General features: G+C 35.3%; 1 protein-coding gene across 1 annotated transcript in view; it reads left to right on the top strand.

Moving 5' to 3' along the window:
• The window catches only part of fgfrl1b (fibroblast growth factor receptor like 1b), a 515,733-nt gene that overhangs the window by 220,077 nt on the left and 280,639 nt on the right, over positions 1–15,017 (top strand). The gene's annotated exons all lie outside the window — the stretch shown is intronic.

Below are 15,017 nucleotides of genomic sequence, written 5' to 3'. Positions count from 1 at the left end.
CAAACTAGAATCAAACTGGCGATTTTCCAGATGGGAGTAGATTTCTCTAACAAGGAGGCTAATAACTATGGACCCTAGTGTCTGTTGTTAGAGCACCTTTAGAGGTCAGGGGAATGAGGTTTACCTTCACTGCACTTCACTAGCTGGCCTCCGTCACACTCACCCCTCTTAGGGGCTACTCACACTATGCCATCCGTACTGTGCCCAGGCCCATTTCCAGGATCGTTTGAGAAGTGTGAGTGCGCTGAATCGGGCTTAAGCACGGTTCACTTGGCCGGCCCAGGCCCGGCTGGAAGAGGTGTGCCTGAGCTTGGGCTTTGGCACGGTACGCTTGTGTGTGAGTGCAAAACGCGCCAAAGCCCGAAACTGAAATCGAGACGTGACTCTTAAGGGACTGTTTCATATGGATTTATTAATCATTCTTACTGTTCAGTGAACGCAAACAGCCATAGTTTATTAAAGACGAGAACTCCTCACAGCACGACAGCTGCGCGGCTTCAGCAGACCTCCTCATTCCTGCAGCACGAGGGCTTTATGATTGTTTATGAGCGCCAAAAATTTCGGATCTGTTCGGCGAAATATCTGACTGCGTGTCACCGCATCCCTAAGGACTGTTTGGCGAAATATTTGACTGCATGTCACTGCATAACAAACGACTGAAAAGATATAACTAGAGAAATCTCCACTGCACTGCTGAGTGAGAGAGCGCTTCTTACTGAACTGTGCAGCAGCGATGACGTAATCGTGCCGAGGCCCGTTTGTGGTGTGAGCGCGGGCCGTTGGGGGAGACGGGAGGGGGGACAAGCGTGCCTGGGCCCGGTTCGAGGCAACTGTACCTAGTGTGAGTACGGCCTAAACTTCACTCTACTCCAGTTCAAGGCATTCATGTAACCCACTGGTCCTACTCTACCCAACCCGCTCCAAATCTAATCAAATCACTTTTATTGTCACATCATCAGCAGCACATGTGCTATGATGAGTGAAAAGCTTGGCTCAAACTAGGATCAAACTAGCGATTTTTCACATGGAAGTAGATTACTCTAACAAGGAGGCTAATGACTACGGACCCTAGTGTCTGTTGTTAGAGCACCTTTAGAGGTCAGGGAAATAAGGTTTACCTTCACTGGATTTCACTAGCTGGCCTCCGTCACACTCACCCCCTTAAACCTCACTACCATCTGGGTCATGGCACCAATGTAACCCACAGGTTCTACACTACCCGAGAGTGCTGTTTACATTTTTTGTGAATAGTCTCTGCTTTATTTTTTTCTTGTCCATGGTGATTGACTGAGTAGAAAACTCTGTCCTGTGATGCCAGCTCAATCAAATCACACAAAGAAGGTAAATCGCATAATAATGAACTACCTCAAGACATGAGTGATACATAATTGCAGTAAACTGTTTAAACTGGAAGCATTAAGTGTACAAGAAGATGTCCAAAATCTTTACAAACAATTGACCCTGAAACTGTTTAGACGCATGTCGCTGATAAGAAGGTGACGGATGTTTACTGAATGTTGAATAAAATAGCCTTAAACATCCAGCAGGCACAACAACATAACGTCAGATTGACATTGTACCCTAATGTCTTGGGGATATTGCTTTTTTTTTGGAAATGACAATCGAGTAGACGTCAGAACTCAACGTCAATGTCTAACGTTCAACCTAAAATCAATCAAATATCACCGTCTAATGATGTTACAGCTTGACGTTGTGTGGTCGTTACCTTTATGACGTCTATCAGACTTGGATTTGGATTGCAATACCTGATGAATAAATGTCAGTTTTTGACGTCAATATGACGTTGGTTTAAGATGTTGCCTTGATGCTAGATTTTGGTGACTTTCCAACACAACCTAAAATCAACCTAAAATCAACCAAATATCAACGTCATTTGATATAATTATTGGACATCAAAAAAATGTTTTCCTTAGACGCTGACTAGACATTGAACTTTGGTGACCTGATGTCATGACCTACAGTAAATCTAACCTAATACTAATGTCTTATAAAGTTGTTTGTCCACTGGGCAATAACTAAATGCACTACAGAATATTATGATTACACACATCCACAAAAAAAGCTTTTAACAGCATAATACTTATTGCTAACTACTCATGAGTACTTCAGAAAGGTCTAAAGCAGGGGTATGGAACCTATGGCTCGGGAGCCACATGTGGCTCTTTGACCAAAATTATGTGGCTTTCCAGCTGTCTCTCTTCAATAATATTTTAAAGTTTATAAATGAATAACTGTTACTAGAAATCAGTTTACTATAAAAAAAAATACAATTACTGTACACTTCCCTTTTTATTATATTTTCTACAGCTAAATAAATAAGAACTCAGTTTAAAACAATATGAATTTTTAACCAATACGCATATGTGATGCTGCACTCTAAAAAATATTTTTTAGACCAAACAAAATAAAAGAATAAATAAAAAAGGGCAACAGTTTGCATCAATATATTCAAGTTACAACAACATCTAACAAAATGAAGTTCAGACAACAAACTTTATTATGTTAGCCAAATGGCCTTTTCCTCTTCAATCAGCGGCACTTTTACATAGCATAATGTCCATTTTTTAAGTTGAGTACTCAAAAACTTAAGTTGTTTCAACTACTTTTTCAAATTTAAATTAAATTAAATCCAGTATTATGTACTTAATTCCCATAATTATACATGCAATTATTCAAGTTTAGAACCTCAAATAAATTAAATAGCTGAAATAGTTTGTATATGTTTATAAATTGTATATTTACATGAATTGTTTATGTATATGAATTATATGTTTTCAAATTTACTGTTTATTTGCTTGTAACAAACACATTCAACAACAACTTTTTGTTTTTCCAGTAATTTTTTTATTTGTTTTAAACCACAGTCTTTCAGTATTTTACAAAAACAAAAATATGTACTTTTTTCATATAAACAGTATGAAAATAAACATCAACATGTGGACTTAAAAATACAAAACAACATAAAGTGCAACATAAAGAGCAAAATCTACTCTAAAATAAGTAGAGACTTCAGAAAATAATGTTCTTGAGACGCATTACTTTTGCACTGGGCTTCAAGTTCGAGAAACTTCACATGTATATTTAAGTTCCTTGAGGTAGTTCAGATTCAGGGTATATATTATGCCCATTAGCAGACCACAGCACCTTGAGATATCCATTCCATTTAGGATTCTCATGACCTCAACTGTGATGGTTTCCGTCATTTGGTTCAATTCCAAAGTAGACTGATCACCAATAATGGCAATTGTCAATACGTGCCTCCTCATTAAGGTCCTTAATGCATCCTCATTAAGGTCAAATTCTTGTGTATTCTTGTAAAGCAAGAAAAACTTTGTGTCAAAAAACACTGCTAGCATCAACTGTATTTACCAGGAGTAGCCAACACTCTATTGCATTGGAGAAAATTGATTTGGAAATGAAATAAAACTAAGATATATCACCTTAAAATGTCCTTTGTGCCTAACAGTCTGCCTAAATCTAGTCCAGACTTGCTTCTTGCTTGTTGAGATGGGGGAGAAGCTTTGAAATCCAGAACTCCAGTTTTGTAGAAAAATTGAAGTATCAACCTAATTTCTTTGGATTGCTACTTGTTAAATATCGTTTCAATCTAACTGACAGACATATTTACACTTAAATTAACCTCACTTTTTAGTTGATGTAATTAGCAATATTTTCCTGTTGTGAAAACTTAACAAAATTATTCTGACAACTTAAAAGTTTTAATCTAATCAGCAATTCAGAATTTTTAAGTTACAACAATGTATTAAAGTATGTAGTAGTAACAGACCTCTTGAGTTATTTTTTTTAGAGTGTGTGGTGTAACTTGAATCGTGACACCAAAAAAGGGCAAGCACATTACATTTTTATGATAACCTCACACATGTAAATTCAAACAACATTCATGAGTGGCGATGGCAAAAAGAAAAAACTATCAATTGTCCTTTGTTCATACATTGTGATGTGTTATGTTTGTTTATTTTTGAGGTTTTGTTTATTAATAGATAAAGGTTTTGTTATATACACCACCATTGGGAAAAAAAACAGAAATGGCTATTTGCTGAAAAAAGATTCCTGACCCCTAGAATGAGTGGTACTTTAACTTGAGTATGATTGTTCAGTTCTCTTTCCACCACCGATCAAATATTGTACAAATAACATCAGCTTTTAAAACTAAATGTCTATTTAATTTGATGCCCATCGACTGAGGCTATTATGTTGAAAACTTCATTTGTTTAGTTTAAATAGACTGTTTGGAAGGACGGAAGTCATTTGTAAACCTGTGCTTATTGAAAAACCCACTTTGATTGACTGCTAATCTAAATATTGGAAGGGGCTCATCCCTCTTTTAGTGTGTGGTGGTTACGGCCTGGGACGGATGGTTGATTAGCTGTAAAAGTGTCTAAAATGTGACAGAAAGCAGAGGTCTTAAAAGAGACTATAGGAAAGTGTAAATCAGTCGCACTGTCTTATTGTCAGGCAGAATCATGACCTTGTCTGCTGGGACCGAAGGAGCTGTTGATCTTCGACGTGAAGCCGATCACGGAGATGAACGAGTGTGCAGATGCACGGATTAGAAAATGCATTATAGATCACAAAGTTATTTGTTGTTGTGAGCAGCAGCTGCTGTGTCTCGCTGATCGATGGAGATCTCACGGTACACACAAGCTCTTTTGGGCTCGTTCATGCATGGAGGCCTGAGCGTTCAGCTTTACTCTATCGCCCCCATGTGACAGCAGATACAACTGCAGAAGTGACTGATGGAAGAAATACAACAGGAAATGTCATTATTTGAGGGATACACATATATACATGCATACAGAATGTTAATATGTGTTTTTATAGATGTCTTCTGTTCATCGAGACTTATTTTATTTGATCAAAAAATAAAATATTATCTTAATAATTTAATTTGAAGGTGTCGTAGGTTCTTGTTCCATGCACTTACTATTTATCTATACATCTATACATGTTACTAACCCTAAATTCAATCCACACTCTCACCCCAATTATATAAGTTTTCATTGATTCATAATCAAGTCACATTAAAACAAAGTTTGCATTTAATAACAGTTTTCTGTGTGAACATATTTAAAAATATATTTCAAATCTTTACTCCAGTCTTCACAGGGTCCTTCAGAAACAAATAGTAATATTCTGTTTTGCTGGCCATGAAGCATTTGTGATTATGAAGCAGTGATGCTTCATGGTTTTATTTATTTATTTATTTATTTATTTATTTATTTATTTATTTATTTATTTATTTATTTATTTATTTATTTATTTGTTTGTTCATTCGTTCGTTCTTTTGTTTGTTTTTTTACATTTATTCAGCAGAAACGCAATGAATTAAATGACAAACTAGTTTTAACTCAAAAAATCCTCAGAAGTTTCTTTGAAAATATGAAGCTGAAACAAATGTTTCATTTCTAAAGTAGTTACTGCTGTCTGTAGTAACTCATCATGTTGAAGAAATGATTAGTAATGATGCTGAAAATTCATCATTGAATTACAAGGATAAAATATTTTAAAATATCTTCACACAAAATAATTACATTTATACATATCTATTATAAATAATATTTAATGTATTGTAAATTAAATGTCATATTTTTCAATGTAAACTATATTTTACAGTCACATTATTTCACAAACAAATATATATATTTAGTTCTCATACACTGCATTTGCACTGCATGTGATAATATGTCAATTATAATGGTGTATTTTATTTATTTATTTATTTGTTTGTTTATTTATTTATTTATTTATTTGTTTGTTTGTTTATTTATTTATTTATTTATTTATTTATTTGCCTATTTGTTTGTTTGTCTGTTTGTTTATTTGTTGTTGTTGTTGTTGTTGTTGTTGTTGTTGTTGTTGTTGTTGTTATTATTGAGCAACATGGTGGCTCAGTGGTTAGCACTGTCACCTCACAGCAAGAAGGTTGCTGATTCGAGTCCTAAGCTGGCATTTCTGTGTGGAGTTTGCAATATGAATGAACTGAATAAACTAACTTGGCCATAGTATATGTGCGTGAATGAGAGTGTTTGGATGTTTCCCAGTACTGGGTTGCAGCTGGAAAGGCATTCGCTGTATAAAACATATGAGTGATAAGGCGACAGTTCATTCCGCTGAAGGAAAATAAATGAATGAATTCTTATTCATTCATACATTAATTTTCTTTTCGGCTAAGTCCCTTTATTAACCAGGGGTCGCCACAGTGGAATGAACCGCCAACATGTCCAGCATATGTTTTACGCAGCGAATGCTTTTCACGCTGCAACCCATCACTGGGATGTATTATTATTATTATTATTATTATTATTATTATTATTGTTATTATTACCAAATTTTAAAAAAATTAAAAAACAGTCCATTCTGATATCTTAGTCATTTCCACTGTCTCTTAAGTGACCTCTATATCAGCACAGAGCACTGTGTCCCTCATACTCCATCTAGGGAAGATTGTAGGCTGAAAATCCGATGAAAAGTCTGTGGTGATGTATAACTGTGCTAACCGCACTGTACACCTGCCCCTCCAGTCTGTGTGAATGAACTGGTGTGTGCAGACATGCTTCTCCTTGTTGTAATGGCATAAGGCCCGTCCCTGGAGCTGGCCTCCTCTTGATGTTGTTGTACCGGGCAGATGTCCAACAATGGCAGGGATGTACTGTATGTTCACTCGAGTGTGTTTGCGTGTGTGTGTTAGTGCGCTGGGCCGGTGCCATGATCTTGGCACTCGATCCTGGTTCACCAGCTTCAACTTATTCACAAAGTCATTTGAGCCGTGCTGCCTGCGATACGAGACCCCTGGTGCTGCCAAAACACACACACACACTTTAACACACAAGCTCACGTTGATATGATTATGTGGGTGAACTAACATTTTCAACCTCAGCCATCTCATTTTTTAAAACTTTTTCTTACTGTATTCTTTTCTAGGAGGCTATGTACAGTAAGTGAGGTATTAAATAAGGAAATATTAAATCATCATAGTGAAATGGTTCAATCATTCTGGTGCAAACATTGGCTGCAGTAAAAATTGAATTGGGTTTTGCATGTCTGTTATTTCAGTCACTGGTCCACAATTGATAGTTTTCAAGTGACATCACACCATTGGGGGAATACAATACATCTCCCACTGACCACCAAGTTACAGACTGAGTGATATATATATATATTTTTTTTTTTTTAGCCAAAAAGCTGGGTAATTGTTGTGCAATAACATAGATTTTTACTAGGAGATATGGAGAGACATATTTTCTGCCTGTGCAGTACGTCTAAAGAATTTTTTAATAGAAAGAACAGCCAGAAAGGAAAAATTTATGGATTTGTGCCAAATGGCAGCATCAAGGATGGATGGATGGATGAAGAGATGGAGGGCTAAATGGATAGACAGATTGATGTATGTATTGGTGGATGGAAAGATGGATGTATGCAAAGAAAGATGGATAGAGGGCTAAATTGATAGACAGATATATCAATAAATAAACGGATGGATGGATGGATGGATGTTGGGATGAGTGGATGAATGAATAGATGGATTGATAAACAGATGGATAGTGGGATGGATGGATGGATGGATGGATAGATGGTGGGATGAATGGATGAATGAATAGATGTATTGATAAACAGATGGATAGTGGGATGGATGGATGGATGGATGGATGGTGGGATGAATGGATGAATGAATAGATGGATTGATAAACAGATGGATAGTGGGATGGATGGATGGATGGATGGATGAATGGATGGATGGATGGATGGATGGGCAGATCAATGGATGGAGAAATTAATAGGCAGAGGGATGGATGGATAAATAGACAGACGGATGGATGAATGGGTGGATAGATATATTTATAGGTAGACAGATAGATTGATGATAGATGAATGGATGTATAGATGAATTGTTAAACGGATGGATGGATGGATGGATGGATGGATGGATGGATGGATGGATGGATGGATGGATGGATGGATGGATGGATGGATAGATGATTGGATGGATGGATGCATAGCAATCTATGATACCTATATGCAATTAAAGAATAAATTAAAATGCAAAGTCAATGTATGAATAGAAGAAGTGAACAAATTGATTTTCCCTAACAGCAAATATAACTTTTAAGCAAAATAAATGCATAAGCAAATATAAACACAGACACTTGCCTACTAAATTGCTGCGGAATATCCACAAGATATACATAAATATTGCAGAATTGCAGCTTTGACAGAGACATGACTAAAAAGGCAGTATATGGATTGCAAGTGCCCATAATGTACAGTTTACTATCATATATCTGTTTAGTTATGTTGATATGTGACCCACATATTCATAGCTTGAAACAGATGGAAATATTACAGTTTGTGCTGCTTTCTATATAGATCCCAGTGAAGCTGCTATTACAGCTCACTGTTTTTTGTCCGTTAGGTCTCCGCACAGGTCATGTGACTGCAAATTATCAACAGCAAAGTCTATTGTAAATCTGTTCAGTGATCAAATCGACTTTATCACAGTTTGACTCGAGATCACATTTTCTGCTTCGAACAGTATTTTTTTTGTCATGTTTAATCTGTTGGCCACAATTCACCAAGACTTTCTAACTACTCTCAGGTCATGTCAGGACAGGTCATTACCAGTTTCTGAGTTTTGAATGGGATTAGCAGAGAAAACGGCCGAGAAAATGTCTCCTATTAAATTTGGACTTGCACAGGCTTAGCCATGGATAATCTATAATTAATCTATAATTGCACTTGTAGATGTATGGAGGTTTTTATTCTCTGCGTGTCTACATCCAGGCAAGTAAATTGTTGGATGATTTAATTATTCATTATTTCTGATCATAAAATTCTAGACTGGAATCTTAAATCTAGTTGGGAAAACTTTTATAAGATATCAACTCTTTTTCCAATTTTCACACAACTGGCACATCCAGTATGACAGTGTAAGCACGTTTATTAACAAAACTCTCACTCATGAGTTTTGAATCAACTATACTTTTGCTTTTCACAATTATTTTAGTGCTTTATCTTGGTTTGAATGCGCACTGTTCAGTCATTTTCAACACATACATTAACTCCCTCCTCAAAAAGCAAAGCAAGGTTATTATAGTTAACTAAAGTGAACAAAAAAAAAAAAACTAGATTTGAAAAAAAAATATTTTAGTCAACTGAAATAAAAAAATAAACTTATAAATAAGTTAACTAGAACTAACTGACACTGTATTGTGTACATGCAAAATTAACTGAAACTAACTAAAATTATAGCAAAACGTCCTTCATTTTTGTCTTTGTAAATGTATTTAATACACACAGTTTAATACACACCTGCTGCCAGGTGTTTGACCCATACGGCACCTCAGAGTCTGTAATCCTGCTGCCATTGGCCAGATCAAGCCGGTCCTCCTTCAGTCATCCTCGTTGTTTCTCCCATGACATAGAACTGGACATGACAGCAGCATGGTGACAACATTAAATATGTCCCGAGCAGACACTTACAAGTAATCATTTAACACATTTGTGCCCAATAATGGGTTTTATTCCTGTATTAGTGATTGTAATCGCAAATAAATAGTTCTTTTTAAATGGATCTTCTAAGTGAACAGGCTGTCTATTTTACCAAATTGAACTGAATCGTTTGAAATTATTTGTGTCCCCAGTAAGCACTTATCCACGAACAACTTTTTAACATGCCTGATACCCCCTTTGACTTGAAATAAGCTGATATATACTGAGTTATGTTTCTTACTTGAAGTCATATTTGAGATCTGGTTAATTGCTAATACTGTGCATGCATGATTCAGTGACCCAAACACAAACAGTATATGACAGCTAGCTGTGACTGAAGCAAACTTGAACAGCACGGGAAAACCGAGGGCTGAAATGAGATGATCTGCCCAAACGTAAGCTTATTTTATAACAGAAAATCTTAATTTAAATAAGTAAATCATGCTTCAGTTGGGTTGCAAAACTTAATTGTAAGAAACTTTTCAGATCATGGTGATGTTTTACCTGACTGAAATTATGATTACTGTCTACATATTTTTAATAAGTTGAGTCCAAACTTGGGAGAATTGTTACAAAAGATCCAGTTCACGTTAAAGATCCAAGCTTCCCATCGTTGCTGTGTATCTATCCTGAGAAGCAGCCTTACACACATATTGGACTGCTATCTTGTGGGCTGTTGTATTTGCATTTGGGGATAGGTAGATGGTAGAGTATGCAATATATATATATATATATATATATATATATATATATATATATATATATATATATATATATATATATATATATCTTTCGTTGAGTTTCCTCCAGCTGCTCTGGTTTCCCCCACAGTCCAAAGACATGCGGTACAGGTGTATTGGATAAGCTAAATTGTCCGTAGTGTATGAGTGTGTGTGTGAATGTGGGTGTGGATGTTTCCCAGAGATGGGTTGCGGCTGGAAGGGCATCCGCTGCGTAAAAATGTACTGGATAAGTTGGCGGTTCATTCCACTGTGGCGACCCGGATTAATAAAGGGACTAAGCCGAAAAGAAAATGAATGAATGAATGAAAACAAGTACTGAAACTAATAAAAGCTAAACTAAAACTAAGCAATTTCAAAATATAAAAACTAGTAAAAACTAGTGAATCTGCCTCTAAAAACTAATTAAAACTAACTCAATTTGAAAACAAAAAAGACAAAACAAAATATAAACTAAAACAAATGAAAAAATCTGAACTATTTTGACCTTGAAGCAAAGACGTTAAAAACAGGTTATCAAAGCTTGTTAATATCCTATTTAAAAGCATATCAGAATAGCCTAACTCTTCTGTAAGCACTCTTCTGTATTGAATGAGTTATGTATTAACTTATTAGTGTTGCCATATCTCGCTAGAGAGAAAAAAAAAACTGTAAATAAGAACAAGCACTAAAATAAACTTAAAAACTTTAGCTTAGAATTAAATAAGCCAGATAGCTGTACCAAAAGTATTGCCAACTGCGCCTGTCTACTCTATTCGCTGTTTAAAATGGATGGCTTAAGTTCTAAAATGCTATAATAAGAGGACGTGGCAACTTTTGAAGAGTACACACTGTGAAAGTGGCCTTCAAACGTAAACAAAACAACGCCTCTGTTGATGCTGTAGTTAAAACCGACAACCATAACAAGCCTTCGGTCATTGAAATATTACAAAAACAATAGAAAGCAAACTTACACAATGCCAGAATATTGGTGTCCAATTTTAAGTTAGCAGATCTGCTTCTGTATGTGTTTTATATGGGTGAATTAATATCCCATCATGGCATTGTATTTGGCAGATGTATTTATGACAAATTGAAACAATATCCTGTTCTCTGTATTCAAAACATTTCATAAAGATTATTAAAAATTAATAAAAATCTCTCAGAGATGCAATGTCAGACACAATGTACTCAATGGAGCTAGTGATGTCACTGTGAGGGGTATGGATAGGGGTGGGGTTAGGTGAGCCCATTAAGAAGCATTGCATGCAGCACTCATTGCGTCTGCACCAGGTCTGCATCCCTCTCTAATTCTTTTCTTGGGATAATTCTTAGAATAATTCTTGTTCTAAATATGCAAAGTATTACATTGAGATAGATTGCATCTCCTGTAAATCATGGTAAAAAAAAAAGGTGCAGTACTGGGTAGAGCTGAAGATCTTTGCCCGAATCCAACGGGAACCTGTCATTCTAGCCGCAAAGGTATTTCGGCGGTCACTCATACACTGTGTATTACGGTAGAACACTAAACAGCACAGCAAGTTGACAGGGAAGATGACATTGATGTCATTTACATGTCAGGGAAGATGTCATTTACAGTGGATTCAATAATGTTCCTCCACTAAAAACATGTAGCCTAATCTTGGTGAGTAAAGGGTTTTTTAAATTATAAATAAATATTAATTAAACCATAAAATCATAATGTAGATAGAGTATGCAGGCTAATGTTGGCATTAGGCTATTCTTTTAAGATTCAGCTTCACCGTCACCTTAAATTGTGAAGAGAAGTGGCAAAACAAATCCCGCAGAGCCTTTATATTCAATTCGCTATTGTCAAATTTAGAATTTATTGCCAAATTTAGAATTTATTTTATTTCATTTGTTAGGAAAGACTTATTTTTATTGGTGTGTTGGCCAATTTAAAGGCTAAGTGTATGTACCCAGGCTTATTTAGAGTTCTGAGATGTTACGATGTTACAGAGGACTTATTGTATTTCTTTGTTCCAACTTTCAAGTGGCCTATAGCCTACATTTGTTACTAATAAATTATGTTAAAATACATAAATTAGTCATTCTTGAAAAAAGTCAAAAGAGCTGTGTGTCTGTGGACATTCGAATAATGTCAGGCTATGAACGGGTTCGGCTTTATGAAGCTGTCGATCAAAATGTACCTGTCAGGCTCGGGCCTAATTTTTATGGCCCGATTACTGCTCTAGTACTGGGTATAAAAGTAATAGCACACGTTCTAATGTACTGAATAAACACACAAAATGTAAAGCTTTTTTTACACTTATTTTTATTTTAAATACACTATAAAAATGTAATGACAAAAAGTCAAGATAACGAATATTTTTATGTTGCTTTAACAACTATTTTTATGTCTAATTTAATGAATTAATCAGGTTTAAACATTTTTTTAAGTTATACAAAGTTGAACTTAATATTTTAAGTCAGTTTGATGTAAGTTGAGATGACTAGAAAAGTTATTTGATTCAACTTAAATTTAAGACAGCGAGATTTTTTTGCAGTGTAGTGTAATATATACTTTGTGATAATCAACTGTGTCATTATTTTTATGAATCCCTGTAACAACAACACAATAGGAAGATTTTCTGGAAAACAAAATATGGAGGCACTTAAATTTATTCAATTTTAAGAAAGTTGATCATACAATGTTTACTCAAAGCTTAACAAAATGCCATTTTTATTGTGATACAGTAGTCAATATAGTTTGACAAAACAATTAACATAAAATAAACCAGTGGATGTGAAAATGTCTCAAATGCATTTTCTACTACATTCATAATAACATAATACTGATTTAATTAAACCCAGGCATTATTAGGTAGGCTGCTGTCCAATCAGGAATTATGTGGGAGATTCAGTGTTTAAACGTGCGCAATCATTACTGGAAATCCATTTGGGAGTCAACTGATCATAAATAAGATTAATTTTCAAGTTGAATGAGTGAACAAGTCAGTAATTAGTTTAAAGGCAATTCCGGGGCAATAATCAGCATAAATTAGTGCACCGTGGAGGTTTCCTGCATGGTGCGTTAAACAGCATTTTAGGTATGGGGAAAATATCAGATGATCCGTAATTCAGAAATATTACTGTGTAGTGTATGTAATGCATCCTAACTAATATATGGGTCAGACAAGACCCTATAAGATCATACTGTAACGAAAACAATACTATAGTAATTTAGTTGTAATATTGTTTTTGAACCATAATATAGAGTATATGTTGAAATCCTGGTATTGTATAAAATGCCTACACTGTAAAAAACAGATATGATCAATTAGTCAAGACAGCATATGTTTTATTTCATTGTAACTTATTAATCTAAGTTAATCATGTTCTCGCTTATTTTTATAAGTTATGCAGGCTGTTTTAAGTCAGTTTAACATGGGGGTGCCTAAACTTGTTCCTGGAAGGCCGGTGTTCTGCATATTTTAGCTCCAACCCCAATTAAACACACCTAAATCAGCTTAAGTCTGACTGGAATCTTCCAGACAGGTGTGGTAAAAGAGTTTGCACCTAAACTATGCAGGACAACGGCAATCCAGGACTGAGTTTATGCACCCCTGGTTTACTATAATAGAAGTTCAGTGGACTCATAAGGTTAATTTGATTCAGATTAAAAATGTGAGACAACCAGGTTTTTCTTACAGTCTTGAATGCCTGATGGTTTTAGGCAAACTTTGAGATGCAGCACACTTTTCCAAGGCATTCTGTATAATTTTTAGGCATGATATAGAATTGCAAGTATCATTTAGGCAAAGTGACAAAAGAGCAAAAGCCTTTATTGATCATTGTGTATTTTAAAGTGGAGGGAATACTAAACAAAGCTTTTGATGTTCTTACCGGAAAAACAATAACTGCAGAACTGAGATTAAAGTATTTGTTGCAATATTGTCTGTGATGTGGTAGTGGAACCTTGTACCAACAATATGCTGTCTTACAATAACTTTCAGCACTGACGTGCTTCGATCTCCATCATCAAAAAGCAACCCAAGCGCCACCGCGAATATCAGTGGTGGGAAAAATGGCAGGGATAGGTTAGTTACATACTTTGCCACATGGCGTCTCAGCATTCTATTGACCTTTTTCTTCAATTCGGAAGTAAGCTCATTTTTGTGATTGTTTTGAACTTCAGATTCAGGTGCCTGTGGGAGAAATGGCTAGGAATAATAAATGCAGAAAACGGTCAAACTACTTGCTCTATAAAGATCCGTTTGCATGACTATACAGACAAAGAAGAAGAAATAATATCAAAGAATAAGAAAATTTCAGTTTGCAAGCAGTTTTAGCAGCATATCAAGTTGTTTTATTGTTTAAAAATGAATGGAAGTGATTAAGACCGAAAGTCGCTAGCCAAAAAGAATCAAATGGCTGCGCCCACTCGTACGCGAAGAGTAAGGTGAATAAAATGGCGGATTTCACACATTGCCGGTTTACATTTATTGTACACTGAAAAAAAGGATGTCTGCAAAATTGTTGCAAATAATTTATGTGTTGAAATTAAGCAACTAATTAAATTTAGTGCTGTTTAACTTAATTGCTTTGCTTTATATGAACCCAAGTAAATTGTTGACAACCACTTAACTTAAAGAAAAAATTGATCCAGGAATCATCTTTGAATCATTATATAACACTTTTCTAATTAATGCTCCAGCATAATATTATTAACTATAGTGAACTAGTAAAGTGGAATAAATACTGTAGTATACTTTAGTTTTTATTACAGCAAGCTTATGTATTGTAGTA

Source organism: Danio rerio, chromosome 14 (genome assembly GCF_049306965.1).
Source record: "Danio rerio strain Tuebingen ecotype United States chromosome 14, GRCz12tu, whole genome shotgun sequence".
Taxonomy (NCBI): domain Eukaryota; kingdom Metazoa; phylum Chordata; class Actinopteri; order Cypriniformes; family Danionidae; genus Danio; species Danio rerio.
This window is presented reverse-complemented; position numbering and strand designations above follow the sequence as displayed.